The sequence below is a fragment of the Spodoptera frugiperda genome, chromosome 10 (genome assembly GCF_023101765.2).
Source record: "Spodoptera frugiperda isolate SF20-4 chromosome 10, AGI-APGP_CSIRO_Sfru_2.0, whole genome shotgun sequence".
Taxonomy (NCBI): Eukaryota; Metazoa; Arthropoda; class Insecta; order Lepidoptera; family Noctuidae; genus Spodoptera; species Spodoptera frugiperda.
In genome coordinates, this window is record NC_064221.1 from 11,111,545 (window position 1) to 11,128,037 (window position 16,493).

Here is a 16,493-nt window from a genome sequence, read left to right on the forward strand (position 1 = left end):
TGATTTTCCATCCATGGGATGACCTCCAAAATGGACATAGATGCCCAAAAAAATAAGCAATATCCAAGGGACAAAACAAGTGAACAAAGCTTGAAAACCTTTGTGGAATTTTAATGTTAAATAAAGTAAAATTCTCGAGATACTTCGTGAATACTAATATAATACGATACGCTGGAGTCCGGAGTGAGGAGTGAGGAGTGAGGGCCACACAACTTAAACCCAACGTTCTTGTACAAGTATGGACAAGTTTATATGGAAAATTAGTCAAAACTTTCAGAAGTCACTTCTCCGTATATATCTGTGGAACTTGTTCAGGAATAAAATAAGTTTGTAGAAGTATGTATGTTTTATATTCTCGTGGTTATAATTGCTATTGTTTTATTAGCATTTTTCACCAGTAGAAGTTTGTTATTCACCTATGCTGATAATACTAATATGTAGCTACTTTTCATGACTGCACGGTTGACACGGTAGCTGGGCAACTGAATGGCGTGCAACGTGTAGCGGGTTCGATTTCCGCACGAAGCAACTCTTGTGCAAAAATTGTTGTTTCGGGTCTAGATGTCATGTGCTTATTATGAACTTGTATGTTTGTATACGTACTCACTCACGACACAGGAGAAAATCCTAGTGTGGGGCAATATTTGCAAAAAAAATAACCTAAAAGCATCCTAAAAATCGTTAATATTTGTTTTACTTAGTTCGTTCTTTCCTTACCTTACAAAATAACTATTTGGATTCTTATTTATTTCTTTAACGTGTCCATAAAACGCCATCAAATACATATAATGTTGTATGGCAAAGGCTATATGTATGTATACCCTAAAAATAATATACTAGCTTAAATGTTCAGTAAATATGAGGCTGATATTATCATACTTTTAACAGAATTACTCCCACTCCCCCCGGGGCATTCCTAACGTAATTATACGGTAACATCTACCTGGCGTCATCCAGCGTTTTACTGAATTTTTAAACTAATTTAAAATGTATTTAAACGGTGGCGCTTCGTGGATTTAGGCTAAGTAGAGACTGAGCTAGATCGAACTAGATCCTCTTCGAGTTAGCTATGGAAACTGGAACAAAGTGTCAAATGAAGGAAGAATATAACGTATGTGTTTTATAGAGAGCATATTATGTGAAGAGATAGTCAGCTGGTGTCGTTTGAAGTTTATCCACGATCCTAGTTCTTGAGTACTCTATATTCTAATCCTGGACAGTTGTCAATTAAGTCATCCTTTAATTTTACTTCGATTACCTAACGTCAAAATATTATCTTTAGAAAATTAAAAAAAAAATCTTCCTGATCCTAAAATTGTTAAAAGATAAATGATAAATTATATTTATATGTTTTTGCAAGTTGGTTACAAGCTAACCCGTTTACACGTCAATCTCTAAAATAACTAGATGAGGCCGGCATTTCCTATTCGACTACTCTGAGAAGAAATGCCGAAACAGACTCAAAGGTCATATACACTTTATATGTAAATTAAAAGGAAATTTCAACAATATAACAAACATTTTATAAAGGAAAGAGCTCAGTAAACCGTTTGTATCACTTTACCTCGTTTCCCTACTTAGAGTTTTTCATCTGAATCTCCGCTCACCACTTGTCATTGAAACTTGAAACTTTAATACTGGCAACACTAGACAATGGACGCTTGGAGCTGGCAATATCGCGGCATTATCCAGGTACGGCGCCGTAATGACAGTTTATTGCCGACGGTATTCATAGCTGCGTCGTATAGACGGTTCGAAAGTAGAGCGGGAAGTAATGGAGCAATGGTTGGGTAGATTCTGTCACTTGGATGCATTTGATCGAAGATTAAGGTAATTTATTTGCTGCAAATTAAAAGTGTTCAGAGTTCTTGTTGGATCAATCACATTATGACTGTAACTAATGTTGATTGTAACTTTTTTGTGAGGGGAAAATCATCCAATAACATCCCTCGCCAGAGTAGAGGCGAGTGGGAGTGTCAGACTGAATAAAAACTACCCTGTTCTTACTCCTGCTTTACGATCCGTAGCCTTGGTAACCCGTTAGGTAGTCACTGTAAAGTGGAATGTTCTAAGTTCTTTAAGAATATTAGAAAAGTTCGATAGCTTAATATAATTAATATTATTCGTTTTACAAGACTTATGTTCAACCTTTGATGAGGAATATGATTATAGTTCTGTGTTGTAAAACTCAATAATACCGACTGATCTAAACAATGAACAAAATGTTGTAAAACCAGACACAGCTCAATTATCCATAAAACTACCAAAGACAAATAAAATCGTATTATAGTTCCTATTCCCCGTACATAAGGTACACTTTAGTGTATAGCGCACTCCCTCGGGTCCCACCTTTATCCGTGGAGTAAAAGGAATCTTTTTAAAAATCCAATATTATGAGGCAAATATGATGAAACAGGACGAATCCTACTTTATATTCGTAGAAGCGATCCCCTAAGGATGCCATGAGATATTATTTCTGTGAAGCACGTCTTTACGGTAACGGGGTAAAGGGTAGAGATAAGGAGCAGGACAACCCTGACACCGCATAGACTGCGTGACAGATAGATAGACCTTTATTTTTTCTTGATGAAAATCTTATCACTCATCGTGAGATGATGATATAGCTCGTCTAGTAGTACCTAGAGGCTTATAAAATGTCTACGTCATTGTACCATATGAGTTAGTGACTATGATGATACGTAATGTATTTTTATTGTTAGTATGAATGCTTATTTTATTTTATAGCATTATTTTTAGGTTTTATTACTCTGACAAGACATGGCACTTTAAATACATATTGCAGAATAAATGCCTTTATAGCAATGAGCAGTCTAGATCACCTGATGGTTACTCTGAGCTGATATTTGTTAAATCAAAGGTTAAACTTAAATACATTCAGGATAAAAGTTAAAAGGTCAAAAGAGCAAAGAAACCTCTGCATTTTATGAGGTCTATGGTAAAGAAATATGGGATGGTTTTTGTCACCTTTTCAGAGTGAGCCGGGATGCCTTCGGGGAGCGGCTGTGCTGAGCGCGTACCTACCCGTACTATGAATTTAATACTTTCTAGTATATTATGTAGGTACTTTACAAAGTTATTTATTAGATGTTTTTAATAATGTTTAAGTTATTTTGGTTTTATGTATGTTTTATTTGAGTTTCTAACCTTTTGAATTGGGATTTATTTAGCTCAAAGGCAAAGTCAAAACATTTATTGTAATTAATCCTTAATTAAGCACTTTTAAAACGTCAAATTGAATTGTGCGTCAGTCTGTCTGTAATTGAAGCTAGTTACTCGCCAATGAACGGTTGTATGTCAGTAGTCATGATCAAAATATAGGTAAAATGCAATAAAAAAATCAAGATACCTATAGATAGATTTACAGATATCATATCAAGATTTTTTTTTAAATATAGAAAATGACAAGCATTTATTTATTTTATTTATTTATTCTGCAAAAAATAAAAAAAAAGTCTTCAGAATTCTCAGACGTAACCGACATTGTCAATTATGGTGATCTTATAGTTAATTTGAACCAAAAACTACAATATCTTGTTCCTACAAAGTTGTCTCTCGACGTGCTTTATGAACGACTGCAATATTTCTTCCAGTCGAAAAAAATAAATAAATAAATAAATGAATGACTACTGACTGCCTCGTTGGTTGTGTGGTCACAAGTGTGTGGTAAAGGGTCTCGAGTTAGATTCCCAGGTCGGATAAAATATTACTGGACTTTTTACGGCTTTTTCAAAAAGGGCGTGACGATATTATCCCTGAAGGGCGCGCAAAATTTTGTTGTTTTGATAAAAATAAAACTAATGAGTATATAAAAAAGTTTCTTCGGAAAAGTTGTTTGTAATCATGAGTACAATCACGTGTTTAAATATCCTTCACTAATTACCAGTCATTCTGTATACAGACTTTTTTAACCGAACAAATATAACTTTAAAAGTTGTGAACACATTCAGAACTTAACTGTTCATGATGTAATTAAAGTAAATACTGAGACTTAATTTTATTCTATTGGATGCTAATTTAATTTAAACTTTAATCTTTACGTCACACGGTCTCAATTCGTTCCAGATTGTGGTGACATCATCGGCACACTATACGCGTTATTAACTACTTTTAAGTTTATAATGGTGTCATAAACTCATGGTGTTTACTAGTGGCGACGACATCAACCATAAAATGTGTTGGAGAGTCCATTTTTAATTGTATCATATTAATAAAGTGTGTAGATAATGTTAAAGTAAATTAAGAAATTATATTTACCTACTCAAACTACCTATATTTTTTTTTATCCCACTACGTAGGACACAGAAGAAGAAAAACTTATCTTATATGAAAGATTATTTGTTTCTTACTTAACAACCATTAGATAGTTTTTGTATTGTTCTAAACAAAATATGTTACAGAAAATTATACCTTATACCTTAAACAACTCGGTACGTAGCTGCTTAATACCAACAACTTCTTTACAAAACCTAAAAATTAACAGGCATATAAACATAATTCCAATCCCCTTGACTTAAGAGCTATATTCGAACAAAAGATGGGAATAAATAAGTTTTCATAGATTTATCTCGCGTTGGTTGGCGGTCCGGATAAGGCATTGTTCCCACTAATTAACGGCTCGCAGTGTGAGCGTGAACTTAGGAAGTGAAACAGTTTCGCGAGCGTCTTTTGTTGCTACTCCCTTGTATTTATTATGCCCTGGTATTATATTTACTGCGTGGTCGGCGCTTACATTTACTTCAGTATCTTAGAAGAGTTATTTCTCTATTTTCCTTTTAGGTATTCCAGTAAAATGGATAATGTAAGCTTATGTAGGTGGTGTGGTATATTAATTACATTTTTATTGCCATAGTAACTGATGCGTGTGACTTCGCTCGTGTGGATAAATTTATTTTCTAAAATAAAAGTAGCCCAAGTTTCTTTAGTAGATCAACTACCTTTCAATAATGGTTAAATACCTGGCAAAATCGACCCAGCCAGCCGAAACAAACAGACACACAGACGGACAAATAACAAGTTCAGTAAATTCAATGGCATATTTTAGAATTAAAATACTATTGGATGAAGTAAATCCCACTCAAGTCTTCCAGACGTCACGACTTTTCTCTAACTGAGAAAATATATCATCGCTATAATTCCCATTATATTACTAGCAAATAAAATCATTACTTAAACATAATTATTATACCCCATAAAATATTAAAACACAACAAAGCCCCACTTTCTTACACCAAATTTAGTGACAAAGTAGTCAGGCCTGGGACAATAGAGGTGTTACATTACAAGAGGACACTAGCCGCCACCGCGTAGTTAGGTCTCAAGGGACCCACAATAAAATATTACAGCCTAACCGCTGAATGAGGCTGTAATGAAGCCGAGCTCACAAAAGATACCATCTTTTATCACGTCCAGCACACCTTTTGTCTTTAAAAAGCCCACGAAATTGAGTAACTGTTGAAGAATGGACCGTTAAATGCGTACGTTTAAAGTGAATGAAGTTTTTAAGAGACTATTTATTATATTGATATAGTTCTTTCTTTTGTTAGTTTTTTTGAAGTTGGGAGGGACTTTTTTACTTTTGAAGCTCGAAAATAGAGAGACAGCGAATTCGGTTTTTTTTTTATAAAGTCCGAGTTTTCTCGAACCGTCGGAGTGTAATAGTTGTTAGAACTAGTCAGAAGTTAAAAAGCCTAACAAATCTGACAAACTGGTGTCTTCGAGAAATGGTATCATACGTCTTTCGTGAGTTCATCACAAAAATCTGGTTGAGAAATGGTCAGGAAAGACAGAACAATCATTTATTTCGTAAACAAAGGAAGAGACAAAGACCGAGTGATAGGCTTTAATCTGTAATACGTGAAGAAAAACTATTTAAACTTACCTTTACTAGAACTAAACAGGAGCCTTAATACGGGTTAGTTTTACCTTTAACGAGAACGCGTTCGGCGCTATGATTGGTTGGTTCATTCGAGCCGGCCAATCAGAGCACCAAACGCGCTCTCGTCTCGTTTTTATTCAATGTAAAGCAAACTCATACTAAGGATACAGTGCGATACCCTGACAGCAGCACAAACAAACAACAACACTGTTCGCATACACTGAGCTGGTATCGCGCTGGCAATGAGTGCATGTCGACCTGTCAGCGGCCGTTACGGAACACGCTGCTCAAGGTATGGACATGACTACTATACAGGGTGTAACAAAATACCCATATACATCAAGAAGCACTGAAGAATACAGGTTGAATAGAATCTCTACACAAAGTTTCAGCTTAAAATACGACAAAAAAAAATTGGTACCAAATACTTGGTGTCGCATGGTTCTTGATTTTAAAATCATACAAACGTGTCACAACACTACAGGGGTCATTCGCTAATATTACGAAACATTTCTTCTGTTAATCTGATCGCCTAGTACCTGTCTACCTAATTTTGATTCGCATGGCGGCGGTATTGGAAATATTCATAACTTCGTTCCATGAAAACATGAGTTTAAAAAACCCTTCCCGTATCGTTTGTTATGTTATCTAGAAACCGTGCACTTGATATGTATACCCCCTTTTTGTTACACCTTGTATATGGCTAGCTAGCCTTATATGTATATGTAGCTGTGATTTCCTACCGTGATGCAGATATACTGACACATTGTATGAATTTATGTATGTATGTGGAGAGGAATTAGTGTGATATTTGAGTGGTTGTTCGAGGTTCTCAGTATGTTCGTAATTAAGTTAGATTACAATATTTACACAGAATTTTGTGTGGAATTTTGTATGGTAACGTTAGTAACCAGATTTTGTTACTAGTGAGAAGTTTACTCTGTGTTTACATGACCCTTTTTTTTTTGAGGGGGAAAATCATGACCCTAGACTTGAGTTACCGTTAAGAATAAGTATTCTGTAACTATTAAGTGGACTAAGAGTCCAAGGGGCCAAAGGGTGCATGTACACATTTTATGCTACACTAGCTGATCCGGCAAACTTCGTATCGCCTCAAATATTTATTTTTCATCTTTTAAACCTTCCCTGGACTTCCACAAGTAATTCAAGACCAAAATTTGCCAATTCGATCCAACCGTTCTCGAGTTTTAGCGAGACTAACAAACAGCAATTAATTTTTATGTATATAGATTATCAGTAACAAAAGTAACAGTAGACGGAATAAAATACAATAGTTTTATCAAGAAACTGACCATTTAATACTATTAAATGGTCAATTTCTTGTTTCAATAATTCCTTTCTCTTACAAAATAGACGAACATATTGTCCTTAGAAATCAAACAAACCTATTAGTTCACAATAAGCCAACGGGCTACGGGCCGCGCTCCACAACCTCCGTAGCAGAAAGATAGCTGCTATCTCTATAGCGATGTGTATCTTGACGGACGACATCAAATTATCGCGGCCGTCGTCTGATGTCTGATCCATCGCCATTGGCCTCTGATCCGCGACCTACATTACGACCTCCTATTTGTACGGACACCAGCATCGAGATACCCTTTAACTGATAGGTTTCTGTTTGTTGTACTGATGCGTTTGTTTTTTGGCATTGGTATTATAAAGGTTTATAAAGTTGCATTATGTTTGTAATATTTCAAATGCCATCACGCCATTCACGGTTTGGACATAATATGAGGATCTAGCGTGACTTTGACTACACAGTTGGCGCAGTGGCTGCCGTGCAGATTCGAATCCCGCACGAAGCAACTTATTGTGTGATCCACAAATGTTATTTCGTGTTTTATTTTTGTTTTTTTTTTTTTTTTTGATTGGGGAAAATCATTCAATGACTTCTCTCACCTTAGGCGAGGCGAGAGGGAGTGTCAGACTCTTACTGATTAAAAACCACCCCGTTCTTACTCCTGCTTTTCGAGCCGGGGCCCCGGTAAACCCGCTAGGTAGTCCGCAGCTCCGGATCAGTTTTTTCGGGTCTAGGTGTCAGATAGATGGTAGTACGTGAAATTGTATGTTTGTAAACTGACGCACGATACAGGAGAGAACTCTAGTGTGGGGCAACGTTTACTTTTTTTATTTTAGAATCCAGATCACTCATAATATAATAATTCATTGAACCCAAAATCACGAGATCATTGCGAAGCCATGCTATTTGGCAATCAGTAGCAAATTCTATATAACTACGTTCCAAAATTAAAACTTATAAAAGAGGTTTTACTAAAAACATACGCAATATTTTTGTTGTTTATTTACTTAATCACTAAATACTGCCGCCTACAAGTACACGTCCACTAATATGTCAAAGTAAGTCACTAATATAACTAATGATACAACGCGCCCGGCCGCCATAATTACCTCCCTTGTGGATGAGTGCCTTAATTAATGGCGTGCGAGTATGTTTAGCACGACTCCGCCAGTTAGTGCCGCATGTAATAACTTTGATTTAAGCACATTACTTTATTAAAACGGTACACTGGAAATAAATTCTTGCGTTAAGTAGTTTAAGTCGGATTTACATTGTGAAATTAGTTATACATACATTTATTTATTTATAAAAATCTTCCTACACTCTCATGACAGGATTTTCCCAATTCGACAGTGAGGCTTAACCTAGTGTACATAATAAACTTAAGGAACTAAAAATAAATTATACAAAAAAAGGAGAAAAAAGAAACAAAACACAATCATACATACATCAACAGCCTGTAAGTGGCTATTATTGGCCAAAGGCCTCTTCTCATAGATAGAAGGTTTGAGTACTAAACATCCTGCTTGTTCAATCCGGGTTAACGATTTAAAACTTATAATAAAATTAGGAACTATAAGTCCGGGTTTCCTCATAATAATCATAAAAAGTACATTATTATGACTTGGAAAAGGGCAGATTGGAACTTGCCGTTATTAGATTTCGAACCCTCATGTATGAGAAGTGGGCGTTTTACACCTCTGGGCCACCACACGACACACGACACACGCAATTAGTTGCATGACATTTGTTTTACAAAAAATATGAGTAGAACACGAACATGTGTTATAGTGTTACAAAAGTATAATACCTGCATTGTAAAACTGAACGTTTACACGTGAAATTACTGATCAAATTAGTACTATTAAACGAAATTGTAACTATTAATTTCGTAATGTAAATCCTTCTTAACACTTTAATTGAAACATATCTTATATACTTAATTTTTTTTTTTTTTTTTCTTTTCATGTAAAACGTTGCCCCACACTATGAGGTTTTCCTGTGTCGTGACTGCGTTAACAAACATACAATTTCACATACACATGACACCCAGACCCGGAACAACAATTTGTGGATCACACAAAGAGTTACTCCGTGCGAGCCACACAAAGTGTTGTGTAGAAAATATTAAGAGGCAGTAAATTTTGCTAAGTAATCTAACAAAATAAATTAACGTTAAGTAGGTAATTAACATTTATGATGTCAACCTAATTAGTAGGGTATTAAAATTGTTATTCGATTAACAGCTACTACGCTCGTGTTTCAGAAAGGTATACGAGTGAAAATTGAAGTGTCTGTAGTACTTCTTCAGAACCCTTTGATTTAGAAGTCACACCAAGTACTGTCACTTTTAATGAAATTGTAATGTTTATTTGTTTGTATTTCTTTCACATCACAACGGGGATGAATCAGTTTAGGTGCAGTTTTTGGGTCTGCAACTATGTAGTTAGAAAGCAAGGCTTTTATGTAGGTGGAAAAATCATGATGAAAAATCATCGAATGACTTTTCCCGCCCGGGTAAAGCGAGAGAGAGTGTCAAACTCGTACTGACTAAAAACCTGTTCTTGATTTTCGAACCGGAGTACCTGCTAATTAGTCCGCAACCCCTGCTGGCGCGGTCTCTGGTTCTGGTCGGGCGACGAGCAGCCCTTGGTGACTGTCTGCAGACCCACACTTACGGTGGCCGGAGATTGTCATACTATAGGCTACTTTTTCTTTTGACCACACAGGAGAAACCGCGATCGGAAAGCCAGTCGAAACAATTATAAATCTCATCCTTTCACTCCGATAATGTACACAGCTATAAATAATATATTAACTTACATAAAGGAGCTGGAAACAGATATTAAATATTCTGTTTCATCGTGTATATACATACATACGTTCATATATATCGCTTCCTAGCCATCCTGACTCGGGGCACGGCCATAACATAATACTTATGAAGCAGATTGCTTATCTTCTGATGTTATCATAAGTATATATATCGCATATTTAGGGAGGTATATAATATATTTGGAGGTTATATTCGTAAGGTAAAGTTTGCTGTAAAATATGATAAAGATAAAGAGTTACTTATTTGTTTAAACGGACTACTACTTGGGTGCAAATAATTGGATTCCAAACGGCTGATGTGTGAGTCATTGTGGGGCTTATGTTAAGCAGTAAAAGTCGTCTAGTTTACATAATAAAGATGAATTTATTTTAATCTATTTAACTAATAAAATAATGTTAAGTTTTACTAATCTTGGCTGTAATATTTGTGTGAATACATGTTTTAACCCGGTTTTTTAGGAACGCAAAAAGAAAAACTTCTCGCTAAGTATTTAGTAGTAGTAGTTTATTACGTGATGAATACTAAATAAGCATGTATGCCAATTAACGAAAAAAAGTAATTTTAATTGGACAACTATCGTAATCAAAATGACACGTAACAATTTTTAGTAAAGGAACACTATCTATATATAAACAAGTTCACCATCCATTCATAATATATTTCTTGGAGAAGTTTACAAAACAGTGATAACAGACTAATTCTCAACTCTAATATACACGGTGTAACAAAAAGATGGTATACATATCAAGTGCACGGTTTCTAGATAACATAACAAACGATACGGGAAGGGCTTTTTAAACTCATGTTTTCATGGAACGAAGTTATGAATTTTTCCAATATATAAAATTCCAGAAACCGAACATCAAAATTAGGTAGATACAGGTACTAGGCGATCAGATTTACAGAAGAAATGTTTCGTAATATTAGCGAGTGACCCCTGTAGTGTTGTGGTACGTTTGTATATTTGGTGCCAATTTTTTATACGTATTTTGAGCTGAAACTTTGTGTAGAGATTCTATTCAACCTGTATTCTTCAGTGCTTCTTGATGTATATGGGTATTTTGTTACACGCTGTGTATAAATATATTTCTCACAGAATGCTATAAAATATATCGCAGTCTATAATTCAGGTTAATGAAGGCAATCTCATTAATTATTTCACCTAAAACTGTTTAGTTTGTTTCATTTGGAAGTGTGTGGGAGTTATTTTATTGTATTGTAAATATTTTCTCTAATCAATTGCTTTTATTTCGTATCTACACTTGTTTTATTTTTCATTTCGTGAAGTGCTTCGTTAGTTTAGTCTGGAGTTCTGTTTCCTGAAAATGTTTTAATTGTTTTTTTAATATAAGCATGTATTGGTGTGTTATGTCATGTAAACTGAAATTGTTTAATGTTTAGAAAACTTTAAAGTTTTCACAAAACTTGAACGTAGACCATGAATTTTTCTCGAATTAAAATTCATAGGAAACTATTTGAGAATGATAGTGTATCACTAGCTGTTGCAAAAGGTTTCATATAAAGATTCATCCCCTATTTTATCCCCTTGGGGGAAGAATTGATAAAAATCCTTACTTTGCGAATGCCTACGTCATAACATCTACCTGCAGATAAAATTTCAGACCGATCCGTCCAGTGGTTTGGGCTGTACGTTGATAAATCACTATGCCAGTCAGTCAGTGACCTTTGAGTTACAAATAGAATATAATTTAGATATGTCGTCTTGTATAAAAGGACCTTTTTTGAGCGTGGAAAATCATCCTATGACTTCTCCCGCCTTGGGTGAGGCGGGAGGGAGTGTCAGACTCTTACTGACTAAAAACCACCCCGTTCTTTCTCCTGCTTTGAGCCGAAGCCCCGGTAACCTTTTACGTTGTCCGCAGCTCTGGTGTATAGAGGGACCTGAAGTCCAAAAGTCGACTGTCAAAGGTGGTTTAATATTATTGGAATTACCGTTTTCTACTACATTCATAGGAACAAAAATAGCTACGATACATATACAAAAATAACATTTTTTGTCTGTTTCTTCTGGCTAAGCTCTGACATGGTTGGACCGATTTTAACGGGACTTTTATCCGCAGGTAGCTGATGTACTAAGGATACTTTTAATAGTCGCAAAGTCCGGAACCCATGCGAACGAAGCTGCGGACATGAGCTAGTTAATTATACAAATATGATCATTATGTACCTAAATTAATAGATTTACATAAGTTATATTGTATGTCACTTACGTAATGAGATACTCAATTAGCGTCAAGCAAATATACCTAAGTCATATATGTCAGGGTGATCATAGCTTGCCAATTATATCCGTCCTAATTTGTATATTAATTATATAAACACATACATACACATATATTATATATGATCATAATATATAGGACATATTATAGACTCCTGCGTTAGAATCATCATCATCATCACCATCAGCCGAGAGAGGTCCACTGTTGAACAAAGGCCTCCCCCTCAGTCCTCCAAGTAGAACTCAGAATGTGTGAATGGATTTTTAATTTTATAGAAAATAATCATCTTATCTTACTAGTACTACTACTTACTAGTTTGTGTGTATGTTTGTTACTGAATCACGTCAAAATGGCTGAAGGTATCGGGTTGAAATTTGGAACAGGAGTAGGTTATGGTCTGAAAATAATACATGGGATAAACTTTTTATCCCATGGAACCGCAGGCGAAACTGCTGGCAGAAGCTAGTAATCATGTTTTAACACCATCAACAGTTCATAACAGGCTATTGCTGGACTATGGGTCTCCTATATATGTGTGTTTTTTTTTATATAGAATAGGGGGGCAAGCGAGTATACGGATCACCTGACGGTAAGCGATCAGCGTCACCCATGGACACCCGCAACACCAGTGGAATCACAGGTGCGTTGCCGGACATTTAAAAAGGAGTATGCTCTTTTCTTGAAGGTATGATTTGATCTTATCTCACTTTGCGGGTTAGAGATCGATTATACATTGTATATAGGTAACTATAACTAACAGTTTCAATGTTTACTATAGTTGCGAATATTCCATTCCGTATAAATTGCAAATAATAAAAATTGTTGTATATTAAGAAAAATGCTGACATACTTGAAGTTTATTGGAGAGATAGAATCTTATAAAAATTCACTGGCTTAGCAATACAGAGTGCTCGCTGTGTAAACGATAACAGAATATTAATAACTTTGTTTTAATCTTTATTTATTTACAGGGTGTTTTCTTAATAGAAAATGTCACCCCAGTTATTATTTACATAGGCATTACAATATATTAACAACATACTGTACCTAGTTTATTTCATTACCAGATTTTTCTACAAATTCCCGATTTATTATTATTTCTGCTTAGCTTTCAATAAAAAGAATTGAATTATGTATGAATAACAAATCTAATATAGACTTTAGAAATATAAGCATTAAGTTCAATTTGAGTATTTTGTAAAAATATTTTTTCAGCCGAAGATTTTTACGAAAGAAAATTATTTTAAAGAGGGTTTCTACGTACGTGAGTTTTGGAATAATTGAATATAAAACTTAATAGAATGGGATAAAAGCGAAATATGTGTGTGTGCCCTAAGATAACAGTCCGAGAGACCGTTTCAATAAGAAAATACCTTTTGTTATTGTAATTGCCTTCACTACCGATATTTTCCATGAAACACTAGACTTCTGCAACTTTATCACAGCACTCAGTGTCAATAGGCCACTCATGTAAACACAAACACTTTGTTTACAACTACCAAACACTTATTTTAAAACAACATTTAAATGTATTTACATTTAAAATTCAAACATTTAAAATTGAAACTCGATAAATTTTGTTATTCATTATTTTAAACTTTAAAATTACAAATTCGAATTACAAACACTATATTATATCACTTAATTTAAATTTTAAGATAAAACACGAATTACGATAAGACAAAGAGAACGAGCGACGAAATTGAAACTCTATTTACTTTAAGGAAAGGTTTAAAATCGAGTGTTAGTTAATGGATCCACCTGTAGATTTATTTGTAATTGTTATTAATATTTTGTTGACATTTGATTGGTTGTTGGTTTAAGATGGAAGTACTTGTAGGGTTGTAGTTGTGAGGAGTTAGGACAGGTGGTAAAGTAGTGGAAGATAGAGCGGGATGCGTCCGGCCCGGGCACCGCCGCGTTGTGTACTGAGGGCTTGCCCGGCAACGGCGAACTGCGGAGGATACGATGCGGGTCCGTATTCCGTCGCCGGATCCCGCCGGATCCCGCTGGATTGCGGTGCGATCGTCCTTCCCAGAGCGATGCGAGCCGAATAACTTCTGCGAAGTCCGTGGTTTGAAGATTTTTTTTATTGGAAGATGTGAGTAAGGTTATGTTTACATTTAACTGTGTTATACAGTATGTTAACTAACAGATGGCGTTCATGTTAACCCGCAATAGTATAGCATCCATACATGCTAAAAAAATATTACCATTTAAAAACAAAACAATTTTTGTTTTTTTAAATAATATATTAAAATATTCACCAAAAATTTAAATCGATACGTAAAAGAAAAACACTCTATGCACACGTAGTTGAAGGAAGGCAACGTTGCAATTTATTGCTTATTTTTCTGTGCTGATATTAAATGATAAATGATAAATGATATTTATTTCTGTAAATAGGTCATAAAATAACACTTTTACACGTCAATATTTCAAATAGCTAGATGAGGCCGCCATATTTTTATTTTAATCAATTAGTGATATAGATTAACGAGTTTAAAGGAACGCCCTCTATTAGTTAACATACTGTATAAGTAAATACATTGTTACCCGCAATACTTTAATAGATAATAATAGCCACATAATTATAACATAGATTGTAAATATGAAATTAAAAGCAATATTTTCACCTCAACTATAACCTACAAAGCAGGTATAAGTTTCAGTCCTCATTCTTATTAGCATTTCTCCCAAGTGTATTGTACAACTCTTCACTATAAGGAGGCAAACCTTTTTACTTGAAACTTTTTACTGAAATAGTCCGTGAAAATGAGGTTTTTTAAGAATCGTTGCGAGACGTTTGAGGGCATACAAATAGGTGTAATATATGGAAACCATTCTATATGAGTATTAGAGTAATAAAGTATGAAGTGAGATCAGTATCCTTAGTACAAGTTTGCATTACGTTGAACAAAAATGAAACGAAAGCGCGTTCAGCGATCTGATTGGCCTGTGTGAATGAACCAACCAATCAAAGCGCTGTACGCGCTTTCGTTTCGTTTTCATTAAACGTCAAGCAAACTCGTACTAAGGGTACTGTATCTAAGTTTCATATTAACTAAACTGAATTTATATAACAAGATAACTGCAAAATATAGCAACCAATTTACTTTTACGGTTCAAAAATTTAGATATACGACTTTTAGTAAAACATAAATTTCTATGAAATGTTTTTAAAAGAACGAATGAAAATTTTTAAATGCTATTTTTCTTTGGAAAGAAGTTTCTTTTTTAAGTTTAATATCTCATCATGCGATATTTGTCTCTGTGGAGCAATAAAAATGGAACGTTTTTTTTTTCATTCCAAAATTAGAAATGAGTGGCTTTTATTAACATCTTCTCTTAAAACGTGACCAAGTTTTAGGGTACTTTTCCACCAGAGATGTGCTATGCTACGAAGATGTAATAGCTAAGCTGTGAAACTATGTGACCGTTTCCACTGATACTAAGCTATGTAGCTATGCGAGAAAGATACGCAGCTCGAGTATGCGATGTATCGATAGTAAGGAAGCCATCTATAGCACGTACCTTTCCATATAAAAACATAGCTTTGTTGAACCTGTTTCCACCAGTGATAAGCTATGTGTACCAATGAATTTGGTTGGTGGAAGTCAAGCGCATACACAGTAACGTAGCATAGCACATCTCTGGTGGAAGAGCACCCTTATTCATTTAATTTTAACACGAACTAAAACCATTAAAATATTATAATTGTGGATTGTTATATCAAAGTATAATAAAGTCTTATTTCGATGCCTGACTAGTAAAAAATTACTGTCGCACAGTCCCTTAAATGACCTAGACGGACATAATATGTCCGGTCTCTATATTATAGAGACCAGATTGACAATATATTTATATGGCGATTAAATAAGGACCAAAGTAAAAGAACCCTTAACCGACGAGCATGCATGAAAATACTGATGACTGTTGAAGAAGTAAAGGAGGTGTGAAAGATTCGTGGCAATTCGCGATCCATTGCCTACCACCATGGAAGACAGGTGTAAGGTTATGTATGTATATAAAAAGACCATTACATCTACCGTACCATAATTATACCGAAGACTTTTGTGTTCACACTATGTTCAAATTAAACCACATACAATGTGTACCTCTGGCACCCCCCTGGGGGATACACCGTGATCGTGTTACAAGGAACATGGCCACCTTAGTTTGTATGCTTTAACAAAC

General features: G+C 35.0%; 1 protein-coding gene across 1 annotated transcript in view; it reads right to left on the reverse strand.

Moving 5' to 3' along the window:
* Window positions 1–14,265, reverse strand: part of LOC118277080 (dipeptidyl aminopeptidase-like protein 6) — a 262,572-nt gene extending 248,307 nt beyond the window's left edge. The window contains exon 1 of the mRNA XM_050696145.1: window positions 13,670–14,265. The gene's annotated coding sequence lies outside the window, so the exon portion shown is untranslated. The remainder of the gene's footprint in view (window positions 1–13,669) is intronic.
* Window positions 14,266–16,493: the final 2,228 nt, after the last annotated feature.